Raw genomic sequence first — 10,645 nt, forward strand, 5'->3', positions numbered from 1 at the left:
TTAATGTTGATTTTTATAGTTGTTAGTTTTAAAGAGAAATCTTTACATGGATATTTTTGGTCCTAAATGGAAGATACATGAGAATGCAATGAGTGGTAATTTAAAATTCTGCTCCACAAAGAAGAAAAGAAAAAAGTTATACACTGTTAAGACAGGGTTGCAATATAATTGAGTTTATGGGGTAAAATGACTAAGTACATATTTATACTAAGTAATAGAATATATTTCTTCACTAAGAAATTTATTGGACCATAGAATAATTTCTCTTGGGAATTTCTGTAGAAAAATTGAGTATATTTGCAGTATTGATTTTCTTTCCACCTAAGCAAGTGACTCATTGAATTCTATATTAAGAAAGAAGGAATCCAAGAAAAGCTGTGATAAATTTAAAATTTTATTGCATCTTTGTAGGAATAAAAATGATTCACTAGAAAATAAGGTAGACTATGATAAAAATTCTTGGCCTTGTTTTGTTATATGCATTCTGTTTTTTATCCAGTCAATAAGATGACCATTCCTAAACCAAAGTAGCTAGTTTTATATTCAGTTAGTTATGAATATGTTTGTTATGATTTGAGCATTTGGACCTCAAGTAAAGCCATAAAGAAACTTTACCAATTAACTTCCTCAGATGTTTGAGTTGAAGAATACTGTTATTTTGTTTTAATATTTTAAAACATAGGTCAAATCACCATTAAGTTGTGATATTCTCACCAAAAGGCAGCTACATCAGGACCTCTTCTCCCCTCGGTTAAAAAAATATCTTTTTAATAGGTTTTATAATATATAGATGTTGCTATATATTTTAGATATAATTTTTTTATAAAAAATCATTGGAAAATAAAATGGTATTGCTTCTGAGGTTTTAGACAAGGATGCTGTTTTACGTATTTTCTAAGTTACAGCTAAACATATGCCTCCAGCTAGGAAACTCCTGTGGTGACAGCTAGAGCTGGGTAACAGTTAACCTTATGAAATGAAATATCTTTTGATTTCCACTGCATGAATTCTCTCTACTATTCTTGCATGAGAGATTTTTTTTCTTAACTGACAGTAAGTATATATAATTTTACAAAAAGCAAGTTTCTACCGTTTTATTTTAAATGAAATTTCAGGAGAAACTATTTTATTGAAAAATGGTAGATTGTATATAAATGAATTGCCATAACCTTAACATCTCTTCCTTTCCCTTCTCCAATGTTTTCATGTTAAAATATCACTGTTTTTTATTCCTGAATGAAAAAGTAATTTCTTCCACAAATGTTTCTTGTTTTCCAAAAATGTATTAAATGTATTTTTAAAGATAAAAGGGATACAACATGAAAAAGTCAGTCATCTTGTTGATGAAAAAAATACATACACACACACACACACACACACACACACACACACACACATATACAGATAGAGACACACACTCTTATATATATTCCATCATTGAATTTGGTTCATTTTATTGTGATATAAAGAATTTCAAACCTGTGGAGGCTAAAGCAACTCAATCTTGGATGTTAATCCACAATGTTAACTTGTGATTAACCCCAGTTCTGAGAACATCCCTCAGATTTCTATTTTATCTACTGTTCCTGCGTAAGAATGCATGCTTACCTTAAATCCACCCTTACATCAAAACAATCCTGGATTTTATTGTAAATTGCCATAAATCCTGCCCTAAGCATTGTTCTACACATCCCTTCAGAAGCACATGTACCATTTCCCTATGGTATAAGCCCTGGATCTGAGAGGTAACCACACTGGCATTTGCCATCACACCTTGCCACCACCCGAGGCATGGCCTCTGTTCATGAGATCCTATTAAATATTTCTTTCAAAGAAACTGGATTTGTCAGACTCTTTCTTCAGCCTCTCAGCTCCCTTGGTCTCCAGGGAATAAGTTTCCATAGATCTGCTTACTGTGAGACGACTGACTCTCTCTTTCTGTCCCTAGAGTCACTATTTATAGAGATAATGGCTTTTGTTCATTATATTTTCTTTGCTTACATGGACTTTGTCTTTCATAAAGATTACATCCTCTTGAAGGTCAACAACAAATCTGTTTTAATACAATATACTACTGACATTCTTGGCCAGTTAAGAAAACCTTTGTTCATTCCCAAAAAGTTACACCTTTTTAAAAGAGATACATTTTACATATCTAAACATCCATTTCTGTTATGTAAATAAAACTAGTTATCAGATATGTAATATAGTAAGATAATTGTGAGGCACCTTATAGTTTTTAAGAGACCATAATTAATTTAGTACATTTTTGTCTTTTTATTCTCTTATTTTAAAAAGCCTTATTGTCAATATTGTTGTGATAAGAGGGTGGAAAACTCTCAATGTACACTTAAAATATATAAGAAAATGTTGATTAAAAAGCACTGGGTCCGAGCACGGTGGCTCATGTCTATAATCTCAGTACTTTGGGAGCCCAAGGCGGGTGGATCAAGAAGTCAGGAGTTCCAGACCAGCCTGGCCAAGATGGTGAAACCCCGTCCCTACTAAAAACAACAACAAAAAAAAGTTAGCCGGGTGTGGTGACAGGCGCCTGTATTCCCAGCTACTTGGGAGGCTGAGGCAGAGAATTGTTTGAACCTGGGATGCGGAGGTTGCAGTGAGCTGAGATTGTGCTGCTGCATTACACCCTGGGCAACAGAGTGAGACTCCATCTCAAAAAAAAAAAAAAAAAAAAGCATTGGGATTTCTCAGATTTCTATTATGTTAGACAGATGTTTGTTTGGTTTCTGCACTTGAGTGAAAAAGTAAAAGCGGGTGTCAGCATGTATATTATAATTTTTACAATGAATATTGTTATGATTTTCTTCTCATGAAAGAAAATTGAAAGTCAAATACTATGTTTAGAACTCAGATTGCAGATGTGTTGAATGTCACTTCCCCCTCCAGATTCATCCTCCACACTGCTCTGTGTCTTAGGAACATTTGTGGACCATACTACCCAGCTCTCCTACCCTGAGGCTTCTACTTGGGTTTGACAATTGGGAGGCATAGCGAAAGACTGAATGGCAGTAAGGGAGTAAGTTCATGATATTTAGCAATGCTGTGTCAAGTCTGTAGGACTTCTGCCAGGACCCTGACTGATACAGTCATGCAAAGCTGGAGTGACTTCAGGACAGTCCCTTGGAAGGAGAGATTCTGGGAGCCTTCATTGAGAAGCATGTGGATAGCCTCCTTTCTAAAGGTTAATGGCATGTTTGTGAACACAGAGAGGTCATTATTATTCAAATTGTCACTGGTGGTGCATGAGATGGCATGTAGATGAAGAACAAAGTATGAGGATACCAAGTAGCCATGGCAGTTAGTCACTATGGTGACAAACATGACTAGACATATCATGGCTTCCTCTGATGGCCCCAGAGAACATATAGTAGAAGAAGGTGAAATTAAAGGCGCAAGTATGCAACTCAGAATACAAACAAAAAATAAGAAAACTTTGAAGGTAGCTTGAAAGAAGTATCTCATCTTCTATCACAGTAGGGCGCATATGACAGAAGATCATACCTATGCTTTCATTGTAAGAATTGCAGAGTTGTAACACTAATTAAATGCTCAACCATACCAGGACCTTAAGCTAAGAGAGCTAGAGGGGAAGGAGTGGGGTCTTTATGTTACATGTCTGACTGGGGACACCCTAAACAACATGAATGAGGCTAAAAATTATGCATTCTCAAATACCATGAAGCTCTTTTGCTGGTAGAAACAGCGTTATCTCACTCACCCTTTTGAGAACACCAGCCTTCCCTGTAGAAACCTTTAAATTACTGCACCTATGTCATTTGCCACATAAAAAGACTTAAACTCACCCTTGAAAGTTGTCTTCTGTCTCGTAATATAAGACTAAGCACAGATAGCATAGTAAGATATAAAATCTACTTAAGAAGGAAATAACTCATATTCCAACAGAGTTAGAAAATCTTGCCAATCTATTTATATAGAAACCTTGGAAGTATGTGTGGGAGTGGATTGTGAAGGTGTTAGACTAAATGTGATGAGATACAGAGTCATGCAGGTTGAAGACATTTGACTCCGATGCACTTATCTGGAATTTGAGTTTTCGTATGTTGGCTTGAGCACCTGGGGTAATTAATTAATAACAACCTGATAGGCTAGCTATTTGAAACCTGAAACCATTTGTGGCCAAAATAAAGTACAGATGAAGATCTGGAACTCCTCTGGCATCCTATAAATCTGTGATTTTTAAAGATTAATGGGCATTGGAATTAATGAGGGATGTTTTTAAAAATGCACTTTCTTATTCAGTAGGCATGAAGTGAGGACTGAAATTCTGCATTTCTAACAAAATATCAAAGTTATCCTGATGTTGCTGGTGTGGAGCTCACACTTCGAGAATGAGATTTGAGTTTGCACTTCTAAGGACAAATAAAAACCTTTTTTTAAAAAACTAAATTCTCTCAGTTGAAAATGAGGAAAGATCTTCCCCTCCCACCCTTTTTCTTACACTATTCACTTTAGGAAACTTACAATTGTAAGTATTTTCTCCTCTCTTTGACACTTACATAAATCTTTTTGAAAACTATGTAGGACTTCTGTCAACTTTATAAACCAGGGAAGTCTTTCTCAAAACCTGAGTTTCTTTGAAATGTAAAACATCAAAGAAGATAGCATTCTTCTCTCTCCATTTCTGTGGGAGGTTGGGATCTAACTTGGGATCTTGTTCCAAGCTGCAAAACTATGTCTTGTAATAAAAATGTGAGAAGTTAATTTTTCCTTTGGTGAGAGACAACTAGCTAACACACATAGTTACCCCAACTACCAAGTGAATTTAGGATATAATTTGTATAACAAAAGTGTCAAGTCCTCTTACTTGAGGATTAGTTACTGTTTATCTTGAGAACAGGTACAAAATGGGTTTTACCTGCTCAGCTATGTAAAAGGGTAAGATTTCTTTCTGTCTTCACAATTTCTTAGTGGATTGCCTGTGATGCATATGAAATTCTGATTTAATGCTTACTTAATAATAAAACTATTTTCTGTCTCTGTTACCTTTTTGGAGAGGTATGTTAGTTTGTTTTGCATTGTGATAAAGGAACACTTGAGACTGGGTAATTTATAAAGAAAAGAGGTTTATTTGGCTCAGGTTTCTGCAGGCTGTACAAGCATGGCACCAGCATCTGCTTGGCTTCTGGTGAGGCCTCACAAAGCTTTGACACATGGCAGAAGGTAAAGGAGGAGCAGGCATCTCACATGACAAGAGAGGGAGCAAGATAAGGAGGAGAGGCCATGCTGTTTTTTAACTACCAGCTCTTGTGTGAAGCAATAGAGCAATAACTCTTATCACCAAAGGGATGGTGCTAAGCCATCAATGAGAGATCTACCCCCGTGAATCAAACACCTCCCACCAGGCCCCACCTTCAATACTGAGGATCACATTTCAATATGAGATTTTTGAGGGGACAAATATCCGAACCATATCAAGGTTTTCTTTCGTTGGGAAGCAGATTTTGAGAAGATTTTGCTTTTAAATTATATTTCCCTAAAATCCTCTACCTCACAACCCATGCACACCCCATTGTTTCGTGTATCTGACTGTTAGCATGTTTAATTTTCATCTATTCCTTTTTTTTCAAGACAAAGATAAAAAAGCTCCAGTTCAAAGCAACTACATCCAAATGTTCTTGGTGCCAAAATGTTATGTGCCTACACTTTGTCACATCCTTACAGAATTTCTTTCTTTTTTCAAGCTTCAGATTAATGCTTCTAAAACAAAAGCTGCTTTTGTCCATGCTGAGCATATGTTCAACTTAGCAAAAATGTTTCTACTTAACATCATTATACTTGACATGCAAGGCATTAGGAAAGAGTGACAAATCCAGGGAAGTGTATATATTTTTTAAAAGATCTAGACAGTGCAAGGTTTAGAATCTGAAGTTATTTCAAATAAAAGGAATGTCAGTGTTCTAGTTTCAGAGATAGTCATTATTTAATGACACAGAGACTCTGGTGGGCAGAAAGGAACAGGCCAGTAATGGCTGTTAATGAAGTAGCCAGGCCCAAAGGCCAAGTAAATACAAGGAAAAACAGACATGGCAAGAAGTGTTATAGATCACAAGTTCTGGACGCAGACTTGCTAAATTCAAATCCAGATTTCATCACTTACTGTGTGACAGTATCACTCTTACCTTTGCTAAACGTTCTAAAGTAGAGGTTTCTTCAGCACCCACCAAGATAAAACTCACGATGTCTGACATCCAATAAAAAGATTATCATGCATACAAGGAAGTAGTAAATATGGCCCAAAATGAGGAGAAAAACTCAATAAGTTGAAGCTGACCCAGTAATGACCCAGAAGACAGAATCAGTAAACAAGGACAGCGAATCAACTTTATAGTTGTATTCCATGTTCAAGAAGCTATTTGAATAAGTTAGTTGAGACATGAAAAATATGCAAATGACTCAAGTCAAACTCTAGAGATAAAAACCTGTAACATCCAATAGGAAAAATACTTTGGATGAAATCAACAACATATTAACCTTGCAGAAGAAAAGATTAGTGAAATTGAGGACATAACAATAAAAGTATCCAAAATAAAACAGGGAGAAAAGAGACTTACAAATGATCAGAGGGTGGTGTAGGCACTCTGAACCCTGTGCTCACACTCAATATTCATGGCACAGACCTCTGGGATTCATTCTGAGATCTGTCATCTTAAATTTCACCTTCTTCCAGAGACAGAGCTCAGGAGACCAGGAAATGTCTCCAGGGTCTATGAGAGCCAACAGAGTCCCCGCCATGTTATGAGCTGCTCTATGGAGAAGCCCCAGTGGCAAGGAACTAAGGCTTTTATTGCAATAGCTTGAAAGGAACTGAATAAGCTTGAATGTATATTCTCCTGTCCCAGTCCAGCCTTGAGAGGATGTGAGTTTTGTCAACATTTTGACAGCAAACTCATGAAACATTCTGAATGAAAATCACACAGCTAAACTGCTTCCGGATTCTTAGCCCTCAGAAATTTGTAAGACAATAAATATTTGTGTTTTTAATAGCACTTTAAAATCTACAATCAATCATCAAAAATTTAAATTAAATAAACACTGTCACTTAAAATAGCATCAAAGAGTTTGAAATACTTAGAGATAAGTCTAGCAAAAGATGTGCACGATCTGTACTCTGTAAAGTACAAAACATTGCTGAGATATGAAAGGACATCTAAACAAATGGGAAAAAAAAACACACTGTTTATTAATCTGAAGACACTGCTTCCTCTGATGCTCCCTCAAGTACTGGGTTCCCCCCACCCTACTGTGTTACTGTAAAGATGGTGCTCCTTTTTGTCACTCGTGACCATTTCCCAACACATCAACCACACAGCTTTGAATCTCTTCTATTATCAGCCTAAACCACTCATTAAGCCCTGATCTATGGCCACCAGCCCCTGCCCTTTAACTCCTTGAAGATTTTCAAACTCAAATCTCCAACAGGACTATATAATTCTTGGAATTCTAAAATCAATGATTATTCTAATAGCTTACCTTTCAGTTTCTAAACATTGTTTTTCTTCTTGTATTCCTTCCTGTCTCAGACACTTCTTCCCCTGGCAATATCCTATACCTTGTCATTACCCAAAACTATCACCAAGAATTACAGCCCCACTATCATCTCAATCTCAAGTATTTCACTCTCTGACCACCATTTTCTCTCTTTATAGATCACTTTCTCTAGTACTCCAGCTCTCATCATCATTTGATCCCTCATCAAGCTTTAATGCCATGGTCAATAATATTCACTATCCTAAACAGACACTCAATTTTTCTTGAGTGTCTATTTCTTATTTCTTTTTGCCTTCTATTAGCTTTATGGCTGGTTGACAAGGGGCAGTCACATTCCATTTAGTTTCAGGATTTTGGCTTCTATCCCCAGTGTGTCACTTGTGAAGTCTTGCCATGACTTTGAGTGGTTGTATCTTGGCAGGTCCTTTCCATCCAAATAATAAAATTTCTCCCAACATGCTAGCCCTCTAAGCCACTATGTGAGTGAGCCACTACCCACATATTAGGGGGTAGTATTTGAGAATTCTTAGCTATTATCCTTGGACTAATCTTGAATTTAAGAGATGCTGTGAGACTGTATCCAGTGCATTCACCGAAAGAATTTCAACTGCCACTTTTACTCTACTTTTTGAATGTAAGACTTGATGATAATTCTTGCAGCTTTTTAGGATACACACTAGGAAGCCAGTCGTTTATGCTCTAGTACCTATGCTCCAAATGTACCTGTGGTGTTTATTGTTTCAAACTACGTTACTGAACTTGGATTTAGCTAAGGATGTTTTCATGGTTTTCTTCTGACATAAACATTACCATCTATATTCTTGATATATGCCTTAAATTTACTTGAACCCTCAATTTCCTTTTTTGATGTCAGATGCATTGCTATTAAACAATCTCTGAAAGCATTCTTTCCTACCCTGTGGTTTATATTATAAAGTTTATTTTCTGCAGTTTGCCACTTTGAATTTTGGAATGCAAAGTTTTTTGAGGTGTGCATGTATGTGTGTGTGTGTGTGTGTGTGTGTAATTTATTTTCTGAAGAAGCTCAGGTTTTGCATTTGAAAGTAAGAGTTTTCAAAACTATTGTTTTCAATCAAGGCCTCAATTATATTTTTTACTGGGTTCTTCGTGTCATTTTTAGCTACTAAATCTATTCAAATAATGGGAGATGTATAGGTTAGAAGGATTACCAAGGAGAAAACAAAAACAGATGGCATGTATAAAGACTATCCTACTAAACTAGAAATTGACAAAATCCACTTAGCCAGAGGTAGAAAGGTTCTCTGTTCCTTTCTGCCAGTGGACAAAGGTGCCTAATCGTCTTATATCTTATTTTCAGAGAATATTCAGTCCTTTTTCCATATCCACATTATAGACTAAGATTTTTTATAACTGGACTCAGAAAGGAGCCACTTGGGCTTTGTTTTTTTGTTTTTGCAGGGAGGTGAGTGTAAATAAAAGATTTTTGTTGATTACATTTATTGAACTTGAGTCATCTTGGTTTTTAATTTCATAGAACTCATACTGGTAACTTTTTTCTTCTGGGCACTCTGAAGATGCATTTTCTGGGTGAATTATTTTCTGGAAATGTTGTCTATGAGGTTGGCACTGTGATATTCTGTTTTGTGTCTTCCAGAGAAATGTTTGTGTCCCTGGACAGCTTCCTGTATGATCTGATGGAGCTACAGAGAAAGGTGAGATTGTAATTCAATTTCTTGTGACAGAAAGATTAAGTCCTACATTGGATACAACTTCAAAAGAATCTTTTCATGGTACAGAAAGATGAACTCCATGTTACTTGCTCTGTAAGCACAATGACATATTCCTGAGTGTAGCAACCTACAGTTTGATCCTTTAATCTCTGTCTTATTGGTTTGTTTTTCTTTACATTGAGTAGCTGGGTTTTTTTAGACTTCACAATTCCATGAGGGTATCAAGACCGCAAAAGAATATCTACCTGAGGCTTTCCTCACTTTGACATGGGTTGAATTTAGCTTACTGTAGGTATCAGGGGAATATCTTCTCTTCAGAATAGTACTTATAACAGTTTAACATGTATCAGAATCACCTGGAAGCTTGTTAAAACACCGAATGCTGGGCCATACTCCCAGAGATTCTGATTCAATAAGTCTGCAGTAAGGCCTGAGAATTTGGGCTTCTGAGTTCAGTGATGACACTGATGTTTTTGGTTGGGGATCACACTTGGAGAATCGCTGCTCTTGAATGATGCCTCCCTTCGTCTCGAGCAATATTATCATTTTTCATTCCACCTGGTAAAAGTACATTTCAAAATTAAAATATGCCCTTTCACTTTGCCACAGAGGCATAATTCAAATTGTGTGAAGTCTTTTTCAAATCTGAAAATTGGTCAAGAGGGTGCTATCGTGCTATCATTGCTATCATGAGGGGCACCAGTCATGAAGATAAGTCCTTGATAGGTTGGAGAATTTTTATTCTGTATAGTCATCCAGGGATTTTTGTTTCTGAGTAAGAAAGTCTCACTGTGTTTAAGTGCTTTTTCAATTCAATAGAAGCTTGTACAAAGAATATTTGAGGTTAGACATAGGGGTGATTTTGTAACACATAAGCTGTTGAAAGTTCAGCAATGAAATATTCAGAGTGAGAAATAAACATTTGCTTTTGTTGATGTGGTTATTTTGAGTGGGAAAAAATTTGATTCAAATCTTATATGAAACCAGAAGCTATGGATATATTCAGGATATATATACATGGGTGTTTGGAAATGATGGGATGAAATGATCTCTCTGCATCTGTCTGTCTGTCTGTCTCTCTCTATTTCTTTGTCTCTCAAAGGTGGAGAGAAATAGGATAGTCAAGAAAATATGATACAAGCGGACATTGCTAATATCTGGTTTAAAATAATCTTTGCCTAGGCCATTATTGATGTAAAACTATATATTTATATTTTTCAAATCCTTGAGATCTGAAGCAAAGTAAATATCTTTTGTTTTCATTTACAAGTGAAAGAAGATAAGAAATACTAGGGCATTGATACTAATGGAATTTTAAGGATCATGAATTAGAACAGTGGTTCTCAAGTGTGGGTGCACACTAAAAAAAAAATAGGACAGGTAGAAAAAGAAAATATTCATCC

The 10,645-nt window shown here is 36.1% G+C and overlaps 1 long non-coding RNA gene across 3 annotated transcripts in view; it reads left to right on the forward strand.

The window, feature by feature from the left end:
* Positions 1–9,843, forward strand: part of LOC103886219 — a 51,345-nt gene extending 41,502 nt beyond the window's left edge. For all 3 annotated transcript variants that reach the window (XR_002523355.2, XR_004185395.1, XR_004185394.1), the window contains one exon: positions 9,167–9,843. This is a non-coding gene — a long non-coding RNA (uncharacterized LOC103886219). The remainder of the gene's footprint in view (positions 1–9,166) is intronic.
* Positions 9,844–10,645: the final 802 nt, after the last annotated feature.

Source organism: Papio anubis, chromosome 7, assembly GCF_008728515.1.
Source record: "Papio anubis isolate 15944 chromosome 7, Panubis1.0, whole genome shotgun sequence".
Taxonomy (NCBI): domain Eukaryota; kingdom Metazoa; phylum Chordata; class Mammalia; order Primates; family Cercopithecidae; genus Papio; species Papio anubis.